Source organism: Gavialis gangeticus, unplaced genomic scaffold (assembly GCF_001723915.1).
Source record: "Gavialis gangeticus isolate Ggan-Ray unplaced genomic scaffold, GavGan_comp1, whole genome shotgun sequence".
In the NCBI taxonomy this organism is placed as follows: domain Eukaryota; kingdom Metazoa; phylum Chordata; order Crocodylia; family Gavialidae; genus Gavialis; species Gavialis gangeticus.
This window is the reverse complement of record NW_017728998.1, coordinates 36,921,666-36,931,935: the sequence shown is the minus strand read 5'-3', so window position 1 is coordinate 36,931,935 and position 10,270 is coordinate 36,921,666. Positions and strand designations below refer to the sequence as shown.

General features: G+C 38.9%; 1 long non-coding RNA gene across 1 annotated transcript in view; it reads left to right on the top strand.

Annotated features, from left to right (window-relative positions):
• The first annotated feature begins 1,390 nt into the window (after window positions 1-1,390).
• Window positions 1,391-10,270, top strand: part of LOC109289614 — a 29,609-nt gene continuing 20,729 nt past the window's right edge. Inside the window, exon 1 of the long non-coding RNA XR_002095428.1 lies at window positions 1,391-1,401. This is a non-coding gene — a long non-coding RNA (uncharacterized LOC109289614). The remainder of the gene's footprint in view (window positions 1,402-10,270) is intronic.

Genomic DNA, 10,270 nt, shown 5'->3' with positions numbered 1-10,270 from the left:
GCTTTTGAAATGCGTCCTATTGACTATGTATAAATTACCAGCAGCAGATCCACAAAGCAGATTTGAAAGTAGAACTGCCTATAGGCTCTTTTTTTATTGATTGTAGATTGATATTCATCTGATTTCAAAGTAAAATAAAATAAAATAAACCTGCAATTTAATTACTAAACCTTTAAGCAAATAGCAGAAGTGCCTTCTTGTGTAATAGTATGATTTGACAAGCTATTTGTTCTTTCTTGCATCACTCTGATTATAGCCTGTAAGCTGACTTCCTTTACTCACCACAGTGTGTGTTCTGAAAGACAATAAATGCTTAAAACAGTGTATTTTCCTTTGGCATTGTAGCATGTACATTTTATTTTTCCTTTTTCTAACACTAGTCTTCATTCAAACGATCAACATAGGAAGATGCTAAACAGTTTGGCCCCAATCCAGCAAAGCACTTAAACGCATGCTTTGAAGTCAATACTTCAAGAGTGTGCCCAAGTGGTTCACTGAATCAGGGCTAGCATGCTTAACACCTGGCAAATCACACCCGAAGTGCTAGACTGAATGTTTTAAGAAAAATGCCTCAATACCATGCATCTGTCCTGGGTAACTATAGGAAACTACATATAATACCTCGCTCTGATGACTTTTCAAATCATCTTCCTAAGTACCTTATAAATGAGGTAAGTATCATTACAAGTGAGGTCCATTTTACTGATGGGGAAACTAAAACACAGTGAGACGAGACTTTCCAATGGTTATGTAGAAAAAACTGGGACAGAGCTTAAAACAGAATCCCAGTGTCCTGATCCTGTCCACTGCACTATCTGCTACGCTGCTCTGGCTCCCTCCTTCTTTCAGGTGGTATTTTTTCTCAAAAAGGAAAAGGACTTCATTGCATAACACATGTGGATTCCCTTGAATATGCACTGCAGAAAAATGCCAACAGCTTCTGCTCCAGTGACGCTTCTTTGAGGACAGTTATGGCACATCAGCTAACCTTTCTGTTGCTGGCAGGATGAAAAATAACTCAACAGCTTTAACTGTAGTCTATGTCCCACTGCAACATTTTCCAATTGTGACTGAATTGGATTCTTTAATTAATTCCTTAATGAAACAGGATAGTGTTAACTATTTGGATCACACCAAAAATGAGTATCTACCTTACAAAACTATTAAGTAGATTCCTGTATAGCTTGGCCAAGAAAGGGACTTTTAACATACATGTACCAGTGGGTAACATACTTCCCTGCTTAAAGAAAGGGCATCCTGAGTGTCATGAAGGCTTTGAATCCACGGCTTCACTTCTGTGACAATCACTCTCTTGGTAATTGTCTTATTACCTCTGTAGCTAGGGACTTACAGAGGTAATAGCAGGAGTTACTACAGCTTCTGCCATGCAGCCCAGGGCCTGTAGCTGCAAGACTCCCATATTTTATGTGAACTTTGTACAGAGTGGGGACTTGTAATGCACACTCACTACCAGGTTACCTTCATATAGCACTTAGCACAATGAAACTCTGGGTGTTAATAGGACTCTGGATGCCACTGAGGAGAGACTAAAAAAATTGCAACTATAAATAAGGTCAAGAAGTGTGCTTACGTCTTTGTTTGTTGGAGAACCATGCTTAGTTTTACCATGAAGATCGCTTCTTGAAAATGTGAGTTTCCTTATGATGGATGAATGGGGCATGGCATTTGGGAAGGTCATTTCAGGCAGAACTGGAGCTAGAGAGGCATGGGTCAGGCATTGCTTCTTAAGGAAGGCAGTACCTTGGAGAGAGCATAACTAAGCCATATCTAAAACAGCTCTTTGGCATAACTGTCCCTGGAGCAATGTGATCTGTAGGTTTTAAACTCTCATACACTCAGAAAACCTTTATTCCCTTCCCCACATACTTTTTTTTAGCAAAGCATGATATAGCCCCTAAAAATTAATAAACCACATGTAAGGACAAACATTTTCAGATGTCATAAGTTTTCTATGGCTCATTAATGGTGACAAAAAGCAAATAAACACCTTTTGTAATCACATATCAGCTCCTGTTAGGCATGGCAGTGATCTTTAATTTCTGTTCCTCCCTAATTAAATGTTTGTGGGATTCTCTGATCATAGTCTTTCTAAACTGGCATATATGGCCACTACTGTGAGCAAAGTGGGATTGCAGTGCAGTACTTAATTTTAGAGAACATTATTCACTGATCATCAGGCAATATGACTTCACTGGGCGTTTATCTGCCCTCCTAATGGAGATGAGGTCTAGAAGCCTTCCCTGAATGCCTTTCCTATGCTTAAGTACATGAGTTCCCTGAGCTATTGAGTTGCTTTTCAGCGTTGGGCATGGCACAAAGATTTATGTTGCTCTATGTGACCATACAAACCATCCATCAGTCTTAGTTACAATAAAATCTTACTCCTTGTTTTTAAAAGCCCTTTGCATAACTTCCATTATGAAGTTAATGTCAGAGATGGTCAAGCACTTCTGGAAAATTTCAAAAGCACCTCAGTGATTTAGGCTCCTGTGTCTCAGTGAAAGTCAATGGTACTTGGATCCCTAGGTAAATGAGGTCCTTTTAAGATTTCTGCCCAGAATAGGACCTTTGACCCATGAAGAGAATCCTAAAATGATGACACGGTTTTGTATGTGGATGGCAAATATGGGTAGAAAAAGGTGAGGGAATCTAGATCAGCAACTGAAAATCTAAATCTGAGCGCACTAATGCTACTGTGAAATATTAGTGTGTCATATTCATCTATTTTAGTCAATGAATTTGCAGTAAAAATGAACATGACTGAAACCATTATATCTCATGACGTACCAGTGTAACAGACTTCCTTCATAATTCACTTAGAGTATTTTTTGTCAGGTAAAGATTGTTTAACTTCTAACTTCACTTAATACAAAATTGTCTAGTTCAGACATTTGCTTGTTCTGAGGTTATATCTTCTTAGCCTTGACTCCAGCCTATCACACAGTAAATTGAACTACATTATTTTCTGTTCTCTGAAAAATAAAGACTCATGCATAAAGAGAATCACTCTTTAGAAACAAGCCAGGTTCACCAAAATGGTGATACTGATTTAAAAATATAGAAGTATCAAAAAGAAGTATGATCTTCTGATCTGCCATCAGCTACTTAAATCTCTACGGTGTCCTTAGGTTACATTTTCAAGCATTTTATGGCCACCATGGCAGCTAGAACCATACCTTTTTAACAAAAGCTGAGAGAACTTTGTCACATAGAGGTCTCAGGAGCTGTGGCTTTAAGTAAAACAAACAAATATTGTGGGTCATGAAACTGAGAGCAGACAATATTCATGCTGTGATAAATACCCATTAATCTCCAGAAAAGGTAAATTAAATTGCTTGGATCTAGGCCTTGCCTATTGCAAGGTCCACTGCCTAGCTTGCTGGGGTCCTTGTCTGTCTGGGACTCCTAAGTGCTACCAAAAATACATAATACACAAAATACACTCCTCTTATCATGAACAGTGTGGCTTTCATCCTTGGACTAGCTCTGCTGCTTTGTTGGTGTCTGAGAGCAGTGGAAGAGAGAGGAGCTATATGTATGTACAAATGAAAGGGAAGCGGTTTTGCATCAGGGGCTGTACAGCTGCAGATAAGGAATATAATGCCCCTGCCTGTATGAAGGAAGGGAGATCCCTGTATCTAAAGATGGCAATGGTGGAGAACAGGTATAGCAGTGGAGAGAAAATACAAGGTATATTAAAAAAATATCAAGACTGAACTTGTATTATTTATTGTACAAAGTACTGCGGGAAAGGGCTTTGTTGAACATGTCTGGGCATGTTTGGACTCCTCTGGACAGGTTTGCAGCTCATGGTATTCCCAGTTTTCTGTGGCCAGTGGTTGAAGTACAATTGTTTATGTCTTGCGTCCCCTTTTGTTATGTCAGGGTGTCCAGAACAATGCATGTGCATTACATATTGCATGAAACTAGGGAAAATGGCAAGTGAAACATTTGAATGACTTAAAATAGTATTTGGTGATGACACTATGAGCCGTGCAAGAGTTTTTGAATGGTATCATCAGTTTAAAGAAGGATAATCATCAGTCAAAAGTGACGAGTGTTCTGGATGGCCTTCAATATCACAAAATGATGAAAATGTGGCAGCTGTTCTCAGTTTGGTTTGAAATGATAAGCAACTGACTGTCCAGGAGACAGCAGAAGAAGTTGGAATTTCTGTTGGTTCATGTCATTCAATTCTAACCAGCGATTTGGGAATGAAACGACCAGAAAATGACCAGAAAAGTGGGTGTCCAATTCTTGGATGCTTCACCACAACAATATGCCTGCCCACTCAACACAGCTTGTGAAGCAATTTTTAGCCAAATTTTAGCCAAACACTGTATATCTTACAAGTGCCACAGCCTCCATATTCACCTGATACGGCCAAATGCAACTTTTGTCTTCCCTCAACTAAAGAAAACCTTGAAAGGAAGATTTTGTGATGTGGAAACTATAAAACAAAATGCAACTGAGCAGCTTTTAGTGATTGCACAAATTGCTTATTAGAGGTACTTCCAACAATGGCAGAAATGCTGGGAGAAGCGTGTGGCTGTAGAAGAAACATACTTTGAAGGAGATTAAGCCAAAACCCCTGTAAATAAAATATTTTGCTTCCTACAGCATCAGCCTCGATACAAGGTCTGTCCAAAAAGTATATGTATGGGAAAGAGGAGAGATAGGAGCTTCCATTATGCTGCTAAAGAGCAGTAGAAAGCATTCATTAACCAACTGCCAGGTAGGACTGGGCATGCCTTAGGGAATCAGTGAAACCAACCAAAACACTGGAGTTTGAAGGCATTTATTTTTTCAAAGCAGTTTTAAAACCCCAACAAATTTTCTTTTATGCTGCTTACATTCAGGGATATGCTTGCAGGGTCAGATTCTTTTCACATTTAATCTAAAAGATTCTCAGCCCTGTCTTGTCACCAAAATGTTACTTATGCAATATGGAAAATCCCCTTCTTGACTCTCTTAGCTGCTCTCCCTGACGCATAAGATACAATTACTTTTGTAGCATTAGTTTAGTTCTCATAGCTACACCCATTTTAGCATACCTCTCATTTTAATCAGGCATATGATTTGTGTTAAGGTCTTGTAACTTGCCACAGTGTTCATCATTCCACCAGAAACCTTGTTGTGGTAAAGAATAGGTATTTCAGCAGGACCATATTTGTTCCAGAAATGCAGTCCTTTGGCTAATTCATGCTTTTGTTTATTAAGCAGTTACAATCCCAATCTTTCTAAAGCGCAGCCTTTTAAAAATCAATGTAGTCAAATCCTGAGTTTACACCTATGTTGCTCAGAGGAGCATTTGGCCCTCAGTTTAAACCATATTTTAGTGACTGTTGTGTTTTATGTGATAAAATGATATATGGCCTGACTTAAATGACCAGAGGGGATCTACTTTCCTGCTACTCTATTTAAAAGGTTTCTGTGAACATTTTACACACCTTATTGTATGACTGTGACTGTCTAATAGCAAAATGAAACAATAGCCTCTGATGTCCACAAAGACAGGGCACACCACACAGGTGCCATGTTTTACAACACCACTATATCTTGTCATTCAGAAGTGCTCCCTGAACAAATTGCCTGTCATATTTAAAGATAAAATCTGACAGTGCCAGAACTGACAAGTAGTCCTCAACCCTGACATACAACACAGAGCTGAATTTTCCTAGATTCACTGTAGATGGATTTGTCTTTAGAGATTCACAGCAAAGCCAACTGTTGGCAGAGCAGCAAAAATTATTTCAAAACATTGCTACTAAGTGTCAGGCTTTATTAAATGGTTGCCACAAAAAGGTACTAAAAGTCAGGCTTTTTTCCCTCTCCACAGAAATGTTTTTACATATAGTTCTTCTCTGTATAATAATGATGTACAGTGATTCTAAATAATAAAAAAACACAGCACTGAATTTCAGGAGAGATGTTCTCATTACTTCTTAATGCTGATCTGTATTTACATCACAGGCTCCTGTATTTTCTTAATCCCTTGAGATTTTGAAAGGCATACACAGTAAATAAGAACTAGACATTAATTATGCTATAAATAGATAAGATTATTTCAGTAATTGCAGTATGCCTTATATTACCATTTACCTGAGGAACGTCATGTTATTTAACTATTAAATACAACTGGCAAGTTCTCTACTGTGTACAGAGAAAGCTCATTGTGACTGATATTTAAATAAACTCCTTACCTTTGCAAAAGAGCTACATATTCATCTACCCTCTAACAAGGCATCTGCAAGATTTGCTAGTGTACCTCTTTGTTTCTACTTGTGGCTTTATTCCTCAATTAGATCACTGCACATTTAACTCCCTCCTTGTTCATGACCATACAAAGTTTTACATGAACAAATGGAGGCCTCAAGGGGTCTGTTCTCCTCTTCCTGTTCTTTAACCATTAATGATTAGCTAGATGCTTGCTCTGAGGGGGAAATAAGCCCTAAAATATATCTGCAGCTCAGCCTGCCACATTTTGTCAAATCACCCTGCAAAGACATGTTTGATGTTGAATTGTCTCTCCATACATATTCCAGGACTAGTGATGGACCAGTGTAAATAGAACAGCAGTGCAACAAGGCAAGAGTGACAGTGCCTAGATACACACTCTTACTGACAGCCTTTTTCACAAAACTGGATCATTTTGTGTTGTACATTGTTGCCTCTACGCATATTTTCTGAACATGTTTTACTTTAAGCAAATGCTCAGTGATGGGAAAAAATAGGGGAAGACAGACTTTAATAAAAATCCATGGATTTTCCAAGGTATAGATTTTGGAAATAGTAAAAAGAAAAGGTAGAGGTGCATGTATTGCTATAACTAGCAGCCTCACAAGACAACTGCCTTTGTAAACACTACACAGGCTGGAGCATATTGTACCTTTACTTCTGTAAGTAATGAGGACAGAGAACATAGTGCCAGAGGGGTGGTGCTTTAACAGACATGGTAGAAACAGTTACAAAACTGTTGGGGTTTTTTTGGAAGGGGGGAGAAAGAAGTGTAAGTGGGGGCAGCATGATGAGAATGGTGCAATGCTGTGGAAAAAGGCGACTATACATACTTCCACAGGCTGTTAGTAGGTAAGCAGATACGCTAGGGTTTTAACTGCTTCTTATGTGGGCTATATAGTGACACTGTGCAATCTAGCCAGCCTTGCTCTCATGATCAGGGTGCATGTGAAGCAATAAACTCCAGAGCTTATTGGTCCAAGTGTGCCATTTTCACGTGCACTCAGACGTGCAGCACGTTGAGCTGGGATGGAGCAGCCCTGGCTAGCAGGAGGTCCAGGAAGTTAGCCTGCCAGGACAGGGCTGCTCCCCTGGCTCCACATGCTGCAGAGAGGCTGACTGGGGCACAAGGGTGCTTCAGTGTGAGGACTAGCTGACAGGCAACCCAAGGCCTTGTGCCCCAGCTTCATGCCCCAGCAAGCCACTCAGTGCCTACACATGCACTGCTGTGGGGTCTTTTACTCTGCAGCCAGATAGTACTTGTATTTACAGGGCACAGATGTAGACACCAAGATACTTACTGTGCAGCTAATTAGTCTACTGTGGAGTAAACGTTTTGTGTAGACATGCCTAGGGAGTGTTATTCAAGGAATACTACGTGGGTGTCCTAGGGTTGTGAGAAGTGGCTCCCTTTGCCCATGCTCTACCCTATTAAGGTCATATTAACTCAGATATGCAAAATGGATTATTAATTTTAATTAAGCTAATAGCAGTGGCTCCAGCAGGAGTTTAGCCTACTGTTAGTTAGTAAATCTTCCATGGAAGCTGGAGTGAACAGAAGGCTACAGAATTACAAAATTAGAAATGAAGAGGTCAGAGGCAGCCAATCTCTCAGCCGTTCACCTGCAGCTCCACTTTATTTTTCAGCTACTTACCTGGATTAAAAATTAGGCTATGAGTATAGGTAGATATGCCAAGCTTACCAATTTGGCACATCTACATACGACCAAACCTTCTTGCAATTTAAGTAATTTCAGAGGGGTGTGTAAATCAGCTCAGAATTTGATCTAATGGGCAAAATGCACTAGAAAGTCCATGAATCCCTCTGTTCCAAACTTTTCCAATAGAATGATCACAATTCTATTAGACATCACAATACTAAAATGTGCAATGAATACTATGTTGTCCTCTGTTTCCTATGAAAAATGACATTTCCTTAGAAATAGTATTAGTAAAGTCTGTGATTATTATCATCTTGCACTGCATCAAATCTTATTTAAGGGTGGATCCTCTGACAATGTCTCTTAGAGGCAATTTACCCAAGAGAGAGCATATCCATTATGGAAGAAGGTGTTCTGACCCCATTAGCTGGGCAGATGTACATTTGAACTACAGACCTCTAAGCACCCTCAGTCCAAGATGAGGCAGAGCAACTGGATATTGAAGGGATGCAACATCCTTTATATCTTCATTTTGTACCATGTGAAGAATAAAAGGTAAATGCACACCACCTGAGACAGAAGAGAAGTATGCAGCAAAGACATTGGAAATGAGTGAATGTTAGAGTACATATATACATTAAATTCCTTGAAAACTGTTACTTTAAAAATATACCTTCTTAGAACCCCCGTCCCAGTATTAGAAAGAGAACTCACATGGTATATAGTCTGTATATCAGCATGTACTATAAGTTTAAATTATAATATAAGCTTTTTTTTAAAACTGCTCAATCCCCATAGTTTAGGAGTACACTATTCCATCCCTCTGAGAGCACTGGAAGTTGCATAATATAAGTGTTTGTAACTTTTAGAAGTGGAAATGTCATAACTTTAGTCTTAGTTAATTGTGGCCCTGATTTGAATGAAAGTGCTGTTGCACGAGCTTTTCAGTGCATTGATTTTTTCTTCTACCAGCTGGGAGCTCTACTGAAAGAACAATAGATTTAATAATATCAGCAAAGCAAAGAAACCAAGAAAAAGTGAGTCCTGAAAATAAGTAGGTCAGGCCACAATCAATTTCCAGATTTAAAATTATGTTTTTAAAATGTATGTTTAATACAAGATCCTGGTCTATGTCTATCAAGTCAAAGCATGTAAGGTTTAAAGTTCCTGAATGACTGCTTTATCAAGTGGCCCAGAGTTAGGCCCCGGAGGTTAAGCAATAAAAGAGAAACAAAAATAACTTAACAGTTTTTGCAGCTAGTTGAACTCAGCAACAGCTCCTTAAACAGCTTCTACCTTCCTAGGATTTGAAATGCTCATAAAGCTACAAGATGCACTGAAAAGCGATGACTTTGCCAAATAGCATTTAATTTCCCCTTGATATTAGAGGTCATTAAATTTATTAAACATTACTAAAACCCTTGTAAACAGAAAATATGAAGATTTATAAAACTGGGCTCTCTATTTTCAGCCTACTAATTAAGATGGAACTAGGATTAGGCTAATAACAGAGCCCTAATTTATGAGGTGCCATTAGGTCCAAAATCTCCGGAGTTCCTATGGTGGATGTATTATGCAGTGAACTGAACACAATACCTACTGAAACAAAATGATTAAATACAGAACTATACAGAAATATAAATATATATGAAGGATGTGCTATAGTTTAGACTGAAGCACTGTATATACACTATCTCTAGCAGGATGTAATATATACATATAACCAGTATAAACTCTTTAATCAAATTCACCACTCACTGAAAAAGAAACTGTCCCAAGTAGTGTCTTGTCAAAAATCTGCATATTTTCCTGTTTATATATATGTATATGTAAGAGCTGTTAAACATTACAATACTAAATACTAATATAATAAAGTTCATGTAATTCTTTTGTTTTGTTCTGCTGTTTATTTAATGTGAATGACCTTAAAGAGAAATTGAAACATCATAAAAATATTTAATAAAAATAATATCCTGTCATGAGCATGTGACAACAAAATAGACACCTGGGTGTGTCCAGATGTGCATGCATGTGCCTTTTGTGGCATAGATGCCACAAGAGGCATGCTGAAAATGAAAAAAATGTTCCCTGCACTTCATATCTTCAGTGTGGGCTCAAAATTTGGAACCTGGATGTCCAGGTACCAAATAAGAACACTGGGGAGAAAAGCTGCGCAGGGCATGGTTCCTCACTGTACCCTGAGGCAAGCCAGGGCTCGGACCTCCAGAGACACTCTGGCATCTGCTGGGGCAAGCAGGAGTGGTTTAAGGCTGACCTGGGAGTTGTCCCCAGTAAGCAGGGACTGAGGTGTGGGGGAAATTGCAGGGGGGGTGCTCTTGCTGGGGGGTGGG